The sequence below is a fragment of the Chinchilla lanigera genome, unplaced genomic scaffold (genome assembly GCF_000276665.1).
Source record: "Chinchilla lanigera isolate Chin_1 unplaced genomic scaffold, ChiLan1.0 scaffold00051, whole genome shotgun sequence".
In the NCBI taxonomy this organism is placed as follows: Eukaryota; Metazoa; Chordata; class Mammalia; order Rodentia; family Chinchillidae; genus Chinchilla; species Chinchilla lanigera.
This window is the reverse complement of record NW_004955452.1, coordinates 12,799,921-12,818,208: the sequence shown is the minus strand read 5'-3', so window position 1 is coordinate 12,818,208 and position 18,288 is coordinate 12,799,921. Positions and strand designations below refer to the sequence as shown.

Below are 18,288 nucleotides of genomic sequence, written 5' to 3'. Positions count from 1 at the left end.
ACCTGTCTGCTAGATAGGAGCAGGTGGGCTGTAAGTTCTGTGGAATCTTTGTAGGGCTGGGCAGGGGGAGACAGTGTGGGGACAGTCACCGTGGGCGCTGGAATCCAGTGCCTGTTCCTCACCCTTCTCAGTGGTACAGCTCAGCTCACAGGTCCCTGCAGGGGGAGACACCAGGCTGTCAGCACCTGAGACTCTTCCAGTTTGCAGGGGGAGAGGGGGAAGAGGAGGGAGAGTGTGCCCTGGGGGCAGGTTTCACAGGTAGAGGGGAGTCTTCCAAGTGTCGTCCTGACAACACAGGGAATGACGGGGTCCAGGGTCTAGCTGGCTCTGGAGGTCAGCCCCCTCAAGCAGCAGACACTGAAGGTCCCCTGCTTTCAGGCTCTGCCCCTCAAGACTCTGAACTCACTGTGATCCTACCTGGCTCTGTGTGGGGAGCCAGCATGGGAAGGGTGGGCCTGGCCCCTAACCTTTCTTCTTCAATACAGAATCTGAGGGCCAGACGCCCCGGGGCACCAAGAGCCCACAAGCCCTGTCCTCCCATTGGAAGTGCCTAGGTTAGATGGCAGGTTCCTGGTTTGACCTCTTCTGCACTGGCAAATGTCTCTGACATCCAGCTCCTGCTCTGGCAAGAAGGCCTCTCCCAGGGGCCCCTCCCGGCTGCTGTTCCCCGAGAGAATCTGGGAACCTGCTCCACCCCTGCAGGCCCCAACCCAGACGCACTAAGGTGCTCCATTCTCTGCTGTACACTCAAATCCATGTCAGCCTCCAGGCACAATCTTGGATTAGAGCCAATTTGGACAAATCTCCTTGGATCACGGCTGGGGATTTAGCTCAGCGGCAAAGCACCTGCCTGGCAAGCGCAAGGTCGTGAGTTCGGTTCCCGGTACCGGAGAAAAACCAAAAACCAAAAAAAAAAAAAAAAAAATAAAATCTCCTTGGATCTGTCTAGTAACCTGGAATCCAAGGGGCCCCATTTGAGCCACCTGCAAAGAAGAGTCCTCCCTGGCCCTGCACTGCCTCAGTTTCAGATGCCTCTGTTGGCCAGTGGTCATGCTGTGACGGCCGGTTAGAGCTGTGTCAGTAGGTGTGTATGTTCATCGAGGCTATCTACATGGCTGTGCTCCCTGTGTCCAGTCTGATTCTGGTGCATGTTTGTGAACATGTGGGATCTATACACGTGTACACATGCCATCTAAGTTGTGTCTGTGATTGTCCTTGTCTGCAATGCGCCTTCTGCTCATTCTGAAATTGAAACAGATGCATCCAATCTACCTTCTTGTAGTGTTACTGGGGACTGGCATGGCTGGTAACTGAGGGAGCAGAATGGAGGCCCTCAGAGCCTCCTGGAATTTCTTTGCCTGATACCCTGGAGCTTTCTCAGCTGTTCTCTAATCCTGTGGCCTCAGCTCTGGGTACTTCAAAATGATTGGTGCCTGGCTCAGACTCCATCTTTCCACTTTGGAGAGGCACACACATTCCCCTCCCTGCCATTCAATCTGGACAATGATACCCACCATTTTGGAGTCACCCCCTGTGGCTCCTGTTGGTCCTTCCCCCCTCTGCTTATATCTATGACCCTTTGTGTTGTCAAAGGGCCTGAGGAGAGGATCCTAGCCTGGTGGTTGATCCTGAGACTTGGGTTTCACCAGAGGTCTTCAGCATTGGCAGAAGACCCAGGCCTGTTGGAGGTGCTCCCAGGGACCCTGGCTGTGACTTGGGGGATATATGTCCAGAGCTTCCCCTTCCCAACAAATCTCTGGATGGGCAGAGGGAACACTTGTGGGGAAATTATCAATTTAAATAGGAAATGCAAGCAATTTGGATGGAACCCCAGGATGGCAGTTTGAGAGCTCATTCTCTGCCCCGTGGGGGTTTGATTACAACCAACTTGGCTGATAACATGCAGAGAGGGCCAGAGAAATGGTTTCCAAGGAAACTCTTGATCTTTCTAAGCCCCTTCTGGCTCAGGTGGGAAACAGGGCTGGCTGGGAAATCAGAGTCTGTGCTCAGTCCCAATGGGCTCTCTGTTCCCTGAGAACCCTCACTCCCATTGTACCCCTATGCCTCCAAATGTGTCCTGCATGTCTATTTCTGTCCACACTTTTGTTTTCCTCTTTGTCTGTTCCCTTAGTCTCCCTATTTAAATCAGCCTGTTTGCAGACTTAAAAACTTGGGAAAGTTGACAAACAGTTAAAAAATGATTTTTTTAACTAATAACCACTATTCATTAGTAACTACTGTGTCCCAGAAAAGTAATAGGATTTACTTCTATCACTTCTAGTTTCTCAGCAACCTTGTGTATAGAAGACACTGTGTGTTTATGAAATCCTCTTTCTTTTTTCTCCAGGAACTACATTTCCCAGCATGCCTGGCTATCATGCTGAATCATGTGATAGTTCTGGCCAATGGAATATGGGCAGGAATAATAAATGCTCTCTGCATATCTGGCCCCTAAAGGTTACCATATGCAATCTTCGGCACACACACTTGCTCGCCTTTTTACCTTGTGGGATGCTGAGACAGAAAACCTCGTTGAGGACTCTGAGCTATCAGACTGAATTTCTCTGCAATCCTAGTTAATAGTCCCTTGGTCTCTTCTTACTTTCATTGGACTTGTATGTGATGTTTGTTAAATTACTGAGGCTTGGGAGGGTTGTTTATTAGGTAGTTGTCTAGCCTGATAATACATACTGAAAGAGAAATATTCATATTATTGTTTTTCCAGGGAGGAAATGGACTCAGAGATACCAAGTAACTTGCTAAGGTTATGTAGCAAATAGGTGGCAAATCTGGATTTGGGATCAGGCTATGTCTTTTCTACTTTACCTGGCTAGGAGGATGACTACTGTTATATAGACATTATGTTGGCTCTTATCTGCCTCTTTAGGAGTTACAGAAAGAAATGCTCAGAGCAGGACTAGAGGATAAGGAAGGAGGGATTGGTAGAGGGCAAACATGCAGAGGAGCACATCACAGCAGAGAAGGGATAAAGCAGCAAGGAAGGGGTGGTCAGTTATGCCTGATGAGACCCAGCCAGGTGGAGGAGGAAGAGGCCATTATGTTTAATGACTTCAGTGACAGTTTTAGCTGAGTGATGGGGCAGGTGCCAGACTGCAGGAGCTTTGGAGACAAGTCAGTCATTGTGTTGGTGAAGGGGCGGAGAGGGAAAAAAAGAGATGGCTTTATGTGAAGCCAAGAGAATGCATTTTGAGGAAGGAGTCAGTGGTTAGGGGAAGATGAAAAATAAAAAGGGAATCATGACCCACATAGTGCACGACCCTTGAATGTGATATATTTTCCCTTTCAGCTTGATTCTAGTGTGTATTTCCAGAGCTAGGTGGCAGACTGGCCAGGACTCAGGGAGGGGAAGACAGAGGTGGGCACAGCCCTCAGGTCATGCAGTGTTAGCTGGGTTGCAGTGCCATCTCCTGAGTGCACAAGGGGTGGCAGCTGACATGTTGAGAGTAGAGAACCTAAAATTCTTCAGGGCCTTCTAAGATTATCCACTTGACATACAAGTGGGCCTAACCCTGAGAAGGAGAGCGATGGTCACCTGTATAATACCTACCATAACTTCCTGGAACACAAATGGCTGAGCCTAGACTCCAAGTGTCTAACCTCTCCTTCCTTTTCATCAATGCTCCCTGAGTTTTAAGGAAAAACATGACCAATTAGCTATGTGTGATCACGTCCTCAGTTCTTGCCGAAAGGGAGTGTGTGACTTCTGGATCACATTCGTACATGGGAGCTGTTTGCACTGCACAGCATTTCCCCCCATGGGCTGGATCTTGGACATGCCGCGAATGAGCCAACTGTGGCCATATGGACAAAGACAGGATCCCATAGGATTGCTTAGCCCCTGGAGAGAAGCTTTGAGACTTTGTGGAAAAAAAATCAGATACTTCTCCGGACTTTCTCTCTCTCTCTCTCTCTGTCTCTGTCTCTGTCTCTCTCTGTCTCTCTCTCTCTTTCTCTCTCTCTCTCTGTCTCTCTGTCTCTCTCTCTCTCTCTCTCTCTCTCTCTCTCGACAGTTGCATGTGAGAGAAAGGAACTTCTATTTTATGTAGACCATTGTACTTAAGGTATGGTTCAAGCATTTTGGTATCCACTTTAATATTCCCCCTTGGTCTCTATTGATGGTTCTTTCCCTGGGGTTCTTCACCGCTCAGCAGCTGCCCCTCTCGCCGACACCCTGTCTCATTTCTTTCCAACTCCTTCTTTCTCTGCTTCCATGACATGACCTTTCAGTGTCTGCCCCACACCTGGATTTCCTCCTTCACTTCTTATTTCTTTTTTCTGTACAGTAATGTAGCCCTTCTAGTGTCAGAGCTACGCAGGGATCTGTACTCGGGCCTATTCTTCTTGTCCACATTCTATGTGCTTTCTTAGACCATTATTCTTTAGTTTAAATTCTGATGACACCAGATCTGCATCTCTAGCCTGATCTCTCTCCTGAAATGCAGGATTGAAGAGCTACGTGTGTGATGGGCACTACTAAAAAAGTGTTCACAGATCACCTTGGAAGTGCTGCATTGTATAGATGTCCTGTGTCACCTCAGTTCCACATACGTCTGTTAGTTAGAATGCTTGGGATGTACGTAGCAAAAACTCCCAACTTAAAATAGCTTAAACAATAAGGATTTGGGGCTGGAGATGAAGCTCAGTGCAGAGCGTTTGCCTAGCATGCATGATTTCTAGGTTTGATCCCACGCACTGAAAGGAGTCCCCATAAGGAAATTTATTGGCTCACTTTAGAGGACAGGCTGACCTTGGTGGCTTGATCCACCAAGATCAAGGTGGCTCAGGTAGGAAAATGTTCTCTCTGCGTCTTCGTTATACTCTTCTCCCAGAACTGCCTTTTCCCAAGCCTCTTGAGTTGGAGGATTGCTGTCAGTAGAAATCACGATATTTGTTTCCTTGTCAGAGACAGGTGCTTTTCTTTGGTCTTAATGGGTCAATTTATGGCCCCTAAAGCAATGAAATCAGAAGAAGCATGGTATATGCTGATTGGCCTAGACTTCTGCTCCAAATCAGTCCTTGGCAAAGGGGTTGATCGCGGGATGGGTTACCATGGTGGGTTGTATGGGCCAGGGTCCATGTTAAATCTGAACGAAATCTTCAGATTGCATTTCTGCGACTGATGGAAGAGGAGTTGAATGGATATTCAAATTCAGTGGTTAGGTTCAATGTTGAACTTACGCAGAAAGTTGATTTGGTTCTTGTCCAACTTGGTTTGCAAGAAGAATTGTAGAAAGAATTAAATTCATGAACCGAGGCACCACTGTACAATGTCAACACCAATATTAAAGCCTAAACTCATCACGTCTACTCATTTTCCTCAACCTAGACTTCCTCACGCATTTTCTCATTCAGCTAATGCCTCACCATCCTCTTTGACTCTTTCTGTTGTCCCCACGCAATGCTGATTCAATCACTAAGACTCAGTAATTTTATCATTTGTGGCCCCCTCTCATATCTGCTATCAGCACTCTAATGGCTTTTAAATTGGTTTCCTTTTACCAGTTCCAACAGTCTCCAAACCATCTTCCCCGCTGCTTCTAGAATGAGCTTCCTAAAATGCAGATCTGATTCTTTTTGTCACTCCTTTTGCTTAAACCCCTCATTGGCTTCATATCATTTATAGGATAAAATCCATCCTCTCCCCAGGTGGTTAGGGGCTAAGTAGGATTTGAAATGCTTTATCCTGGCTACAAAGGGACCACCGCTAATACTGACACACACTGGTGTCTAAACAGAATGCTCTAGGGTGTGTATGTGAGGACCTGACAAGAAGGTGGGTGACTGAGGCTGGGAGCCTGGAGTGCAGGGAGACCTCTGTATGATGTCACCTGGAGTTCGGCAACACTCAGAATTTATATGGCATGGCAAGTCTGGCACTTAAGAGCTTCAGCTTATTTTTATTTTTTGTCTTTTTGTGACAGGGTTTCACTATGTACTTCAGGCTGAACTTGAGCTCACTTTCTAGCCTAGGCCGGCCTTGAACTCACAGCAATCCTCTTGCCTCAGTCTCCCAAGTGCTGGGATTACAGGCCTGAGCCACCATGCTGGCTTAAGAGCTTCAGTTTAGAAGTTAGATAGCCTGAGCTGAGTTTGAACCCTGACATTATTGTAGCCACCGTGGATGGGTTGAACTCCCTAGCCTTAGTATCTTCTTCCAAAAACGAGGGGAATAATGTTACCCACCTCAAAGATTTCTTTGAGAGTTTGGTGAAAGGAGTACTCAAAAGACACCCAGCATGTGATAAATAAACAATAAATGTTGGTCATTGTTTTTACTTGAGATCCAATATAAGCTACTAATCTTTAAAACAGAGATGTTAAATCAGTACAACCCTATCTTATAAGAGGATGAATTAAGTAATATTTCTCTCAAATGTGGACACAAGTTTTCCTAATTGATTTTCTTTAATGTGTTAAAATTTAGGATAGGATATCTTTAAATGTGAATATTTTACATTAGTTTTTAAATAGTAAAAAATACACTAAAAATGAAATTAAAGCTAAACATCTAGGGACCTCTCTGAACAGTTCTGAGGAAGGCTGGGTGCCGTGGAACTCAACTGGAAAGTCACGTGTCCAGGCGGGCAGTGTACAGTCTGGTGGCCACTGCCTACAAGTGGCTGTTGGGCAAAGAACTTGGCCAGGCTCTGTGGAGATGCACCGTAAGGACTGCAAGGCTCAAGTCCTTTTACAAATAGCAGCAAAGAATGTAAACTCTCATAAACAAGTCTGTAAAACCTTAATTAATATGTTAGTCAGCTTTTCTGTTGCCGCAGCATGTATCTGATACCTGCAACTTTTTTTGTTGTTTTTATTCTTTATTAGTACATGTTTACACTGCATATGATTACCTTCCTTGTATGGAGTGAGTACATGTCTATAACATCTCAGTTCTCTTCTCATCCCCTTTCCCTCCCGTCCCTTCTGCTCCCGCCTATCTCTTGATCCTTTTCCTCACTTGGGGAATATCTGTCTCCCTCCTTCCTATTCTCTTTTATTTTGCTCTTTATAGTTTGGGTTTCTCATATAAGAGAAACCATGAAATATTTAAGCTTATGTGTGTGATTTATTTAACTTTCTAGTCTCAAGGTGCACCCTTTTGCCTATAAATGGCTCAAGTTTATCCTTCTTTATGGCAAAGTAGTACTTCATTGTATATAAATACCATATATTTTTATCCATTCAACTGCTGATGAACATACAGGCTGATTTCAACTATTATGAGTTGTGCTGCTCTAAACATGGGTATGCATGTATCACTTTAATCTGATGTCTTTAACTCTCTTAGAAAGATGCCTAGAAGGGGAATATAGCTGGATTAAGTGGAATTTCTAGTTTTTGATTTTGAGGGATCTCCATACTAACTTCCATTATGGTTGTACTAGTCTACATTCCTACCAACAAGGTAGAAGAGTTCCTTTTTCCTTTCAGCTTCACCAGCATTTGTTATTATTTGATTCCTAGATGATAGCCATTCTTTCTGCAGTAAGATTTAATCTCAGTATTGTTTTCTTTTGCATTTTGTTAGTGGCCAATGATTTTGTTTCATGTATTTATTGGCCATTTGTACTTCTTCTGAGAAGAGTCTATTTATTTCAACAACCCATTTTTTTTTTGGGCATTTTTTTGGGGGGGGGTCTAATTTTTTTGAGTTCTTTATATATTCTAGGTAAAAACTTCCCATTCCATAAGTTGTCTCTTCACTCTATTGGTTGTTTCCTTTGCTATGCACAAGTTTTAAATTTGATAGAATTCCACTTGTTGATTCTTGGTATTATTTCTTGTGCCATTGAGATTCTGTTCAGAAAGTTTTTGCCTATGCCTATGTCTTCAAGAGTCTTACCTATTTTATCTTCCAGCAGATTAAGTGTTTCTGTTTTAACATTCACACTTTGCTCTATTTTGATTTTAGTTTAGCACATGGTGAGAGACGTGGGTCTAGATTCAGTCTTCTGCACAAGGACAGCCCATTTTCCTGGTACTATTTATTAAAGAGGCTCTCTTCCAGGGTTTGTTTCTAGCCCCTTTGACACCTGCAACTTAAAGGAAGAGAGTTAATTTGGCTCATCTTTCCAGAGGGTTTAGTCCACGGTCCACTGGCTGTAAGGCAGGAACATCATGGAGGGAGGGCCTGGTGGAGCAAAGCTGCTCACTTATGGAGGGCCGGATGCAGAGCCCAGGGAAAGTGTGCCAGTGAGAGATATGCCATCCAAAGCTATGCCTTCAGTAACCTTTGGGCCCTACCTCCATCAGCACATTTAGCTATGAACACTGATGATTAATCCACTGGTGAGTATAGTACTCTGCGATCCAGTTACCTGTCCATGTGTCTCTTAATCTAGTCAAGTTGGGAGTTAAATTTAACTACCACAATTATGTAATTAAGTTTTTTACAGATAAGGTCCAGGCTGGTCTACAACTTGTGAGCTCAAGTGATCTGGGCACCCCCAGTCTCCTCCAGAACTACTGGGTATACAGGTGTGCAGTGCCGTGCCTGGCTTGTAAGTTTTATATTACCTATGTGCTGAAATAATATTTAAAGTATGTTGGCTAAATAAATATACTATTTATATTAATTTCATTTGTTTCTTTTTTGCCTTTTATTACACTTATTACACTTCTACTGAGCAGACTCCCCTGGCTTTACTTCCTTTTGCACTCTGGAATCCACTGCCTCTCTGTTCTTTGCTCTCCTTGGCACCTTTCAGAGCTCTCCAGCATATCTTATGAGTAGCCTTTGGTCAGAGGGCCCTGATTCTGCTCTTGGGATCTGCAAATTCTCAATTAGAACTTCCTTGATCCATTCTGCCACCTCCTCTGGGTGCAGCTGAGACTCAGGTGCACAGTCTGTTATCCCTGGAGACTTCACTACAGCCAGCCCTCGGGTGTAGGACTCAGCACATCCTACAGCTGAGCGAGGGTGGCTGAGCGCAGGGCAAGGTACAGTTAAGATGTCTCTGAGGAGTGCTTCCCTAAACACTTGCTCTTCAATTTCTATGTCCAGGTTGTTACCATTATCATGGTGTGTAATAGTGAGAACGTGGTCTTTGAGGTTAGTAAGGTTGTGGTCCCAGGGGCACTTTACTAACTGTGTGACGCTGGGCTTGATTTTTGGTCTCATTGTGCCTCTGTTTCCTCTTCATTGAAGTGGGGGCAGTCTCAGCCTCTGAATATTATTGATTGTCTTACACGGGATTGTGCATGTAAAGTGCTAGTGTAGTCCCTGATGCATGGGTGGCACTGAATGGATCTTACCCTACTTCCTCTCCACCCCAGCTCCACACCCGGTGGAGAATAAGTGTTGGTAAGGAGAAGAACAGAGCAAGAAAACAAAAAGGGACTCGGGAAAGAAAGGCCAAGGGCACCAAAGAAAAACTTCCCGACCTCCCATTTTTGCCCTGGGCTAGGCCTGAGGGAGGAGGCGGGGCTGGGGCTGCTCTGAGCTCTGGGTTAATGAAGAACAGGGGCCCACTTGGAGGCTGTCACCATTGATTTTTTGTTCCAGGCAGCTTGCAAGCTGCCCCAGGAATCAATGTCGGAAGGTGAAAACAAATTTCTAAAATTAGCTTGGAATATACTGCAAGAAAAACCTTCTGTACGTGAAATAGTAATGAAGCAAATACCTGAGGAAGGTGTCCTCGTGAGGGATGCAGGGGACAGAGAGCACACTCTAGCTCTCCCTGGCTCACCATGGGGGAGTCAGTCCCATGAGCAATGACCCGCCCTTTGGGAAATACACTCCATCACCATGCAGACACATACAGCCCATTCGAGCACCTGAGTCCTGCTATGCAGCCATTAAACCAGCAAGAAGGGGTGGCCAAGCTGAGCTGACTTTGGGATAGTGGGGAGGGAGGGACACTGCATACACCTGCTGGTGGGGCTAGAAAGCAGTCCCTCTTGCCAGAGGCCTCGTATCTATGGGCAGTAGATGCCAGGAAATTATTTTGATGTTTGGCCAATCTACTCTGCTGGGCAGAGTTAAATCTGACCATTCACACTGGATTTGGAATCTGCTTACTTTTTGTGATGATGTATCTGAGGCCAACCACATTATCTGAAGTGAGAGCTGTCACAGAAGTCTGAATGCTTGCACATCTTATTTTACGATCTTCCCACATTGTCACCCACCAATAAGCTGATAAGCTCTAAGAAGAAAGGAAATGAACGATGAATTTCAGGAGGACCATTTTGAGGCAGAAGCCATCCTCTGGGGACCCATCTCCCAGTCTGTGGAGTTGCAGCTGATGAGCTTCCAGAAGGGAGTGTGTAGCGGGGAAGTCATCTATCCTGGACTTTGTGACGCTGGGATGATATAAATGAGTTGAAGAACAATCCTGTGGATCTCCCATCCTAAACTGTCTCTGGAATGTTTTAGTACAACTAAGCATTTGAATTAGGAGGCTCTTGGTCCATTGTCTGCTCCCAGTGGGACTGGGACATCATTACAATTCACAGCAGCTGGAAAAGCTTGAGTTTAAGGGCCCAAGTCTGCGAGGGTAGACAGTCATTGACTGGGGGAAGACATCCGGTGATTTCTTTTTGCAAAGTAGACTCCAAGGAAATAACCAAGAGGAAAACAAATATTTGCATATCTATATGTGTAGCTGTATACTTCACAAATGTAAGAAATTGGAAACAACCAACTGTGCAACTTCTTGGGCTTGATTAAACGGTACAGTTGTACCATGAGGTCCTATGTAGGATCTCAAGGAGATGAAATGATATAGTTGTAAGGGGCACAGAATACTGCCCACAGGGACCATAGCCAGCTTAAGTGAGGGGACAGACATTGGAAGAAATGAATTATGATGAAACTAGACACTTTATAGACTTGATTATAAAATTTATCAAGATTCTAGACTTAGTTCCAGAAGGGCCGTTAGTGATGGTCTGGTCAAGTCTTCATTCCACTCATTAATTCAACAGATAGTTTTTTGAGTACTTACTAACCAGGTATGTGTCCATGGACCTGGGGGAAATAATGAGCAAACCAATAGTCCTGATCCTATTGGCCTTCCAGGTTTAGGGTACAGCTTTACCTCCTACATTGTTTCTCACAACCAGAGACATTTAACACGTGCTGGAGACCGCTGCTTTCTGAGGCCAGTGCACCCCCACTGTGGGACGTCACCAGTCAGGAGTGGAATGCGCCTCTTCTGTTCGCTCCACATTGGAGCTGGCCCTGCCCTCTGGGTTCCCAATGCACAAGTCAGTCTCTTCCTCCTCCAGATTATGCCCACGTGTTTCTAAGATGGGAAATGGGTACAGTATTTAAATGTTTTCGTCCCAGTGCTTGGCTATGGTCACACCTGAGGGAAATGGTATGCTGAGAACTACCACCCTCTCTCCCAGGACAGCGGGTGGCTTTGCTCTCTTGCTGTTCTCCCTGAGCCCCTTGGATTTCTTTCCTGGTGGGGACTTGCTTAAGGTCCGGCAACCCATTTGGTTACTGATGGGGCTGGCACCCAAGGATCTCCACATCTTCCAGATTGTTCAGTTATTTTTTTTTTAGATTGTTCAGTTTTGATGATAAGAAGCTGCAATAAAGTCTGTAAGGTGCTGGGCTTGGTTGAGGTAGGGAGGATGTGACTAATATTTTGACATCATCCTGTGCTACTATTTCTGGTCCCCACATCTCCCATCTCATTTTCTTTTACTTTCTCTAATGTGACAGCCAGGACTTTCTTTATCTTCTACAAGACAGGGTCCTAATTCTGAGTACAAGGCTGGAATTCAGTCCGGGTGGCGTCAGTGTCCAGTCCCCAGGGGTGGCTTGCCAGTCTCTCTCAAGGAGGCTAGGAACCATCAGTCTGTTAGAACATCTGGTGGCCAACCCTGACCAGGGTGTTGGCAGTGTGGGTCTGTTGATAATGCTTCATCCTTGGCAGCACCTGTGGTGTTTGCAGGGAATTTGTCTTTCTCCAGTCTCTTGTTCCTGGGTCTATTCCTGCTGTTCACTAACTACGTGGTATTGGACAAATTCCTTGGGCTCTCTGAACCCTTTCTGTAAAATGGAGAAAGCACTGGTATCTATCTCGTGGGGAATCATAGAATATGGGAGCTACTGAGTGAGATAACCAACTTAAAGCCCTTGCACACTTCCAGGCATAGTGTAAGCATGCGCAGTGTGTTGTTGCCCACTATCATGAGGTTGTGCAAGGAAATATCTGGAGCTAGATTTAGATCCTGTCTTAGTTGAACCAGTGTATGACAGGATTCCTTTAAGAAGCCTGTTAGGAGGATTCTGGGGGTTAATTGTATTAGCTTTCTAAAACCTTAAAAAGTCTTGCATGCTTATTGAGAACTCTACAATCTCCAAGTTACCCCCTAGTACCACCCAGACACTGCCAAGTTCACATTTTGGTATATATCTTTCCATATCTTTATTCAGTCTTTTCCTTTTAAAAATAAAAATTAGGGCTGGGGATTTAGCTCAGCAGCACAGCACTTGCCTAGCAAGTGTAAGGTCATGAGTTCAATTCCTGGTACCAGAAAAAAACAAGAACAAAAAATTGGCTTAAATTACATGTTGTTTTATAAATGATTGATTTTTCTTTAATAATATTTTCCCATGTCATTAAATATGTACTTAGTGGCATTATTATTATTTTTTGGAGGGGAGGTACTGGTAATCGAACTTACAACCTCCCGCTTGCCAGGTAGTCACTGTGCCGCTGGACCATATAACCAGCCAAAGCATTATTATTTTTAATGAGTATATACTTTGCATCTTGTCTTGGTTACTTTTCTCTTATTGCTGAGACAAAACACCTGATGCCCAGAGTTAATGAAGGAAAGATTTATTTAGCTTATAGTTTGTGGAGGTTTCAGTCCATACTGGGCTGGCTCCAAGGCAGAGTGGCACATGGCACAGGGCAACTATTCATGGTAGTAGAAAACAGCAAATGCAACAAGAGCAAAAGGGAGGAGAGGCAGAGAGCAAGGCTTTTCCCCTCCCTTATACTGAATGCAAACTACCCACCCCAGGGCTGGTGCAGCACTCACACCCATCATCCCAGCATTGGACCATGGATCAATCAAAAACTTTAGAAGCTTGCCCCATGACTGCATGAAGCTTTAGGGGGACTTCCAGACACAAGCCATCACACACCTGTACAGATGAACCATATTTATTGGACATTCAGATTGCTTCCAGTGTTTGCTCTTATAAACAATGCAGTGATGGACATCCTGGATTGTTTTTTAGTGTCACAGCTAGGTTGGCTGTCTTGGCTTAAGCTCCAGGTCTCATTAAAGTCTGCTGCTGCTAAATCTCATTACTGTCCCACCCACTTCAATCCTGTCCTTGAGCAGTTATTGTTCTGAAGCCAAGTTCAGGACCTGACATTTATCTCTGTTTCATTTTATCTTATTAGATTCAGCCCATCAGTCCAGCCTGTCTAGAGCCATCTGGATCCTGTCGATGTTTTTACAGAATGCCTATACTTTTTTCTTTTTAAATCAACTACAAATTTGGTAAACAGGTCTTTTATGTTTCTGACTAAGTCATTAATAAAAAATGTTGTACAGGTCAAAGTTGAGGCCAGAACTCTATGGCAGGCCACCAGGGATCTTCTTCCAGGCTTGATCAACATGCTCTGGGTTCGGCAAATAGCAAATTCTCCTAATTGAACCAGCATTCAGCTCATATCCTCTTATAAGTTTATAATAAAGTTCATAAAACAAAGTCAGACCAGATGGTTTCAACGTCCAGGAGCAGCCAAGGGAAACCATCCTCACAAGCAGAAGCGCAGGCTCTGGGTGGAGTTCTGGGCTCCCGTTGTTTCTGGGGCATGCAGCCACCTGGACTACTCCCCACTATCTCAGTGACCCAGGCTGAGGGCTCCTTGGGGTTACTGTGCCCCCATCCGTCAGTGAGAGCCCAGGGGAAATGGTTGACAGTACCAGCTGAGCCTGAGTAGGGGTGACGTCTGAGCTGAAAGAACTCAGCCGGGAGACAGCAGGATCCCTCAGTTCTGCCCCTGAGTGTGAAACTTCACCCCAGGTATCACTCCAAGTGATGGACACCACAGAAATGGGAAGCTGCCTACCACGTGGGGAGCAACTTGGCATTGAAAGGCCCTGGCAGAAAGCACAGACTCCAGTTTGGGTACTTGGCTGTGTGACTACACAAGGTCAGCGCAAGTCCCTTGTCTTCTCTTAATCTCTGTGTTCGCATCTGTTAAATGGGGATGAACATCACTTACCATTGAGGGGTCTGGATGTGAATTTAATGATATAGAGGTAGCTTTATGGTAGAGTGAGGACAGGCTGCCAACAAATGTGTTTTGTTTGGTCTCACAGCATAAAAAGAAAATTTAAGGCAATTTTCAAAAATTAAGGGATTTCACTTAATACTCTAAATCCTGATTTCTCTTGAAGAATTGGAAGATTTGGGAACATTAGCCCCATGTTTCCAGCTTCTCACACATGGCAGCAATGTGGTGGACCACTGGGGACTGTTCCCCTTGGAGAGGCATCCTTTCCATTTTCCATGCTCTCCACCTCTCACATAGCACATGTCTAGGCGTCCATGCCTAGCCAGCCTGGCCTGCTCACCTCCCAAGCCTGAATCCCAGAGGCATTTGAGTTTATCGCTCTGAGGTACAGTTAGCGAGTGCTGGCTTAGGGTTTGGATTGCTCAGCCCTCATCTGACCCCTCAGCACTTCAATTCTTCTGTAAAACTGGCATAATAATGGGTGGTTATAAAACCTCTATCTGTTGTGGTCCCTGGTTGGTAATCTATAGAGCTGTGCTGTCTGATGGTCAGCCATGGTAGCCTCAGCTGAAAGACCAAGCTTAGACACTTTCAGGAGCTATGGGGATTCCAAAGTGGAAAGAAGTAGCAAGCACAGTGTCTCACAGCCTCAGTCACATGAGGCGTGGGAAACCATCTGGGGTGAAGGAGATGAGGGTTATCAGCACATGACACTATAGATAAAGAAATGCAAAAAAAAGAGGAAGAAGAAATGCAGGTGGTGGAGAAAATGTCTCTTTCTCCTCCTCCTCCTCCTCATCTTCCCACCCCCTTCTTCTTTTCCTCAAAGCTTTAGGAGCTCCGCTATGTGGATTTTTCTGGGAAACCAGAAGCTGTGGGCCTCAGCAAGCAAAGAATTCCTGGGAAGGAGAGCAAACCCACTGGACCATCGGTAAGAAGCAGCTTGGAAACCAGAGCAGAGCAGTCAGTGTGGTGCTTACCGGGTGGAGCGAATCGTCTCTTCTGCCTTCCCTGGGACTTGAAGATGCTGGGCTAGTGAACAAGCTGGTTTCTGTCTACAAAGTTTTGGCCTGCAGCTCAGGCCTGTTGTACACATTTAACAACCTTGGCTGTGTGTACTCAGCAGATTTCAAAGCTGTCTCCCATCTGTTTCCACCCACTGCCCCAGACCTATTTTCTGGGGTCGGGAGCACTAATGACCTCATGATGCTGGAGGTGCAAGGGTCTGATGTCTGACTGCTGTGCAAGCCTTGCCCACTTTTGTGGGGCCACCAACTGAACACGGTTATTCTCCTTTCTCTCTTCAGCGGAGAGAGACCATCAGACCATCAGAACTGAACTCCCTGTCTCAACGTTTCTCTAAAAATGTACCCAAGCTTTCTTTCTTTCTTTCTGCCTCAGAGTCCAGTAGTTCAGATTAGTGTTCATGGGTTCCTATTATGTGCTAGTGCATAGTAGGGCTTATGCTCAGAAGTTGTGAGTCCCCGCTTTGTTCAAGTCTACCTTCCCTGTCTCTCCTTCCAAAGCGACTGAACATCCTGTGCTGTAGATCAGGGCTTGGTCATCCAAACCCTATTGGCCAAATCTAGTCTGCCACCTGTTTTTGTAAATAAAGTTTTATTGGGACATGGCCACTCTTATTTACACATTGTCTGTGGTGGATTTTGCACTACAGTGGAAGCTGGGTGGTTGTGATTGGGGTTGTATGGCCTACAAAGCTGAAAACGTTCACCCTTTGGCTCTTTGACGAGTAAGTTTGTGGATCCCGGCTGTAGGTCCCATGCCCCCTGCCTCCCTCACCTCCAGGAAGTCATGCAGTGAAATGTCCTCCTCCATCTCCACAGATTCCTTTCTCCCTGGTCCAGGCTGTGTGTGCCTATATTCTATAAGAGTGTTCTCTCTCTCTCTCTCTGTTCATTGCCAGGCATACTGTTTCCACTGCCACCGTCAGGACCCCCAAATTGAGGAGGGTGTCTGTTTTCCCAGGCACTGATGGCCGCCATGACAGGGCCTGGGAGGGGTGGGAGGGACACGCCAGGCCCTGAGACATCTACCTCCAGAGACTGCTTCCCTGCAGCCCCACCCCCTACAACTCTTGTTTCCCACTGGCTATGTTGATTGATGATGTGAATCAGGCTGGCGAGTCAGACAAACCTGGAAGTAACTGCCACTTGCTGGATGTATAGCCTTGAGTTCATCCCTTTGTGTCCCCGGTGCTCTCATCTCCTCAGTGGGGATGTGCTACCTTGCCTCTGGATCACTGTGACTATGTGAACCTGCCCTGCATCTGGTTTCTGGGACCCTCTCTCACCTTCCTTCCTTTTCCTTTGCTCTGTTGTGGGCTTCCCCCTCCTCCAGGGACTGCAAGAGGACAAGAGAGCTGGGTGGTGCGGAGCAGAACAACACAGGAGTTCAGAGCCAGAGGCCTGTGTCTTGGCCCGTTGCTGCCTCTGGGTTCCTGCCCTGTGCCTTTCCTCTAAGCCTGGTCCTTTCCTGCAGTGGGGGCTGAGGATGAGTGGGCCCAGCTGCTTTTGGGCTGTAGAAGGCAGCAGCCATGAGAGCTGAGGGACTTTAGAGGCACAGGTGCTGGGCTTGGTGGAGAAGGCCAGGCCGGTTGCTATGGAGAGAGAAACGTTATGCAGTTAACTTGTTTGACTGGCGGCCTTGAGAAATACCTGTGTCCCTCTGGGGCCTCAGAGCCATCCATCATTTGGAAAGGCTCCTTTCACGAGGAGGGTTATCTATTTGGCTAATAAAACTGCAATCACAATCCCTTACACACAGACAGCCTTTCCCGTGTACACATTTTATGGAGCCCTCTTCAGTTTATAAGGCGCCTGAGGCTTCACTCTATTCAGCTCGGCCTCTGCCTCTGTGAAAGGCATTTGGGCACAAGCTATGTGCCTGGTGTGGAGGGGCGGGAGATGAGTCACTCCTGCCCTTGCTGTGGGAGCTCGGGATCCCAGGCAAAGATGAACAGGGCCTTGCCTTCTCCAGTTGAGGGATGACGCAGCAGAGTTCGGAGTCGGAAGGAAAGGGGGATGGATGCGGCTTTGTGTTAAGGGAGGGTTACCCCTGTCTGAGACAGGAAGGGAGGGAGCAAAGGAGGATGGAACTACAGGGGTGGCCAGGAGGAATGTAACAACAGTTATGCTCCTGCTTCCACGCAGGCACCGGGCCAGGCCTCTGGCACACACTGACTCATCGATCACGACAGCAGAATTCTTTTGGTGGCGAGTGACAGAACCACAATGTAACCAGCTGAGACAAAAAGATGATTATTGTCTCAGGTGCCCAAATTACAGGCAGGGCTGTGCTGACAGGGCATTAGGAGCTGCTTTTTCATGCCACGTAGGAAGAGGCCATCAGCTGCTCCCAGTCTCTCTGCTCTGACTTATGTAGCAGAAGGCTGCTCTTTTCCTGGCTGCACGTGTTGGTCAGCTTTCCCACTGCAAGGACAAAATACCTGACACTTGCACCTTGACAGAAGAGAGGTTTAATTTGGCTCGAGGTTTCCGTCTATGGTTGGCTGGCTCCAAGGCCCTAGCATGGCGGAAGGGTGTGGGGAGGCACAGCTGCTGATCTTATAGTGGTCGGAAAACAGAGCACAGCAACAGTGCCAGAGAGGATGGGGCAGGGGTGGGATATAGACCCTCAGGTTCCGTGACCCATCCAGATACAGCCAGACTTGTGCTTCTTTAATCCCCTGGGCGACTCCTGAGGCAATCAAGTTGACAATGAAGATAAGAAATCAACTGCAGTTTGAAGAATCCCAGGCGAGGACAGCGATCGGCTCACACCAAGCCACGTACTCATCCCCTGCTTCAGTCCCTGTGGCTGAAGGATGGGGAGGTGACACAGGTAGTTGGTGGCTTCCGTTACACGGCCAGAAATGAGATGTGAGGATGTCATTATTTCTAGGTCTAATATAATGTTATTTTTCATCTTCAGCAAAGATGGTTTTGACCTTTTCAGTTCATTGAGACTTGGGTTTTGTACATGTCTAGGGGAAGTGGTGGACAGAAGTGGCTCCAGATACCTATTT

General features: G+C 46.4%; 1 long non-coding RNA gene across 2 annotated transcripts in view; it reads left to right on the top strand.

Moving 5' to 3' along the window:
- Positions 1–15,225, top strand: part of LOC102012151 — a 48,827-nt gene extending 33,602 nt beyond the window's left edge. The window contains exons 1-3 of one of the 2 annotated variants that reach the window (XR_001236023.1): positions 13,418–13,500; positions 14,030–14,159; positions 15,073–15,225. This is a non-coding gene — a long non-coding RNA (uncharacterized LOC102012151). Of the gene's footprint in view, positions 1–13,417; positions 13,501–14,029; positions 14,160–15,072 lie in introns of those variants that run through there. The other variant, XR_001236024.1, reaches the window with a different exon arrangement.
- The last annotated feature ends 3,063 nt before the right edge of the window (positions 15,226–18,288 follow it).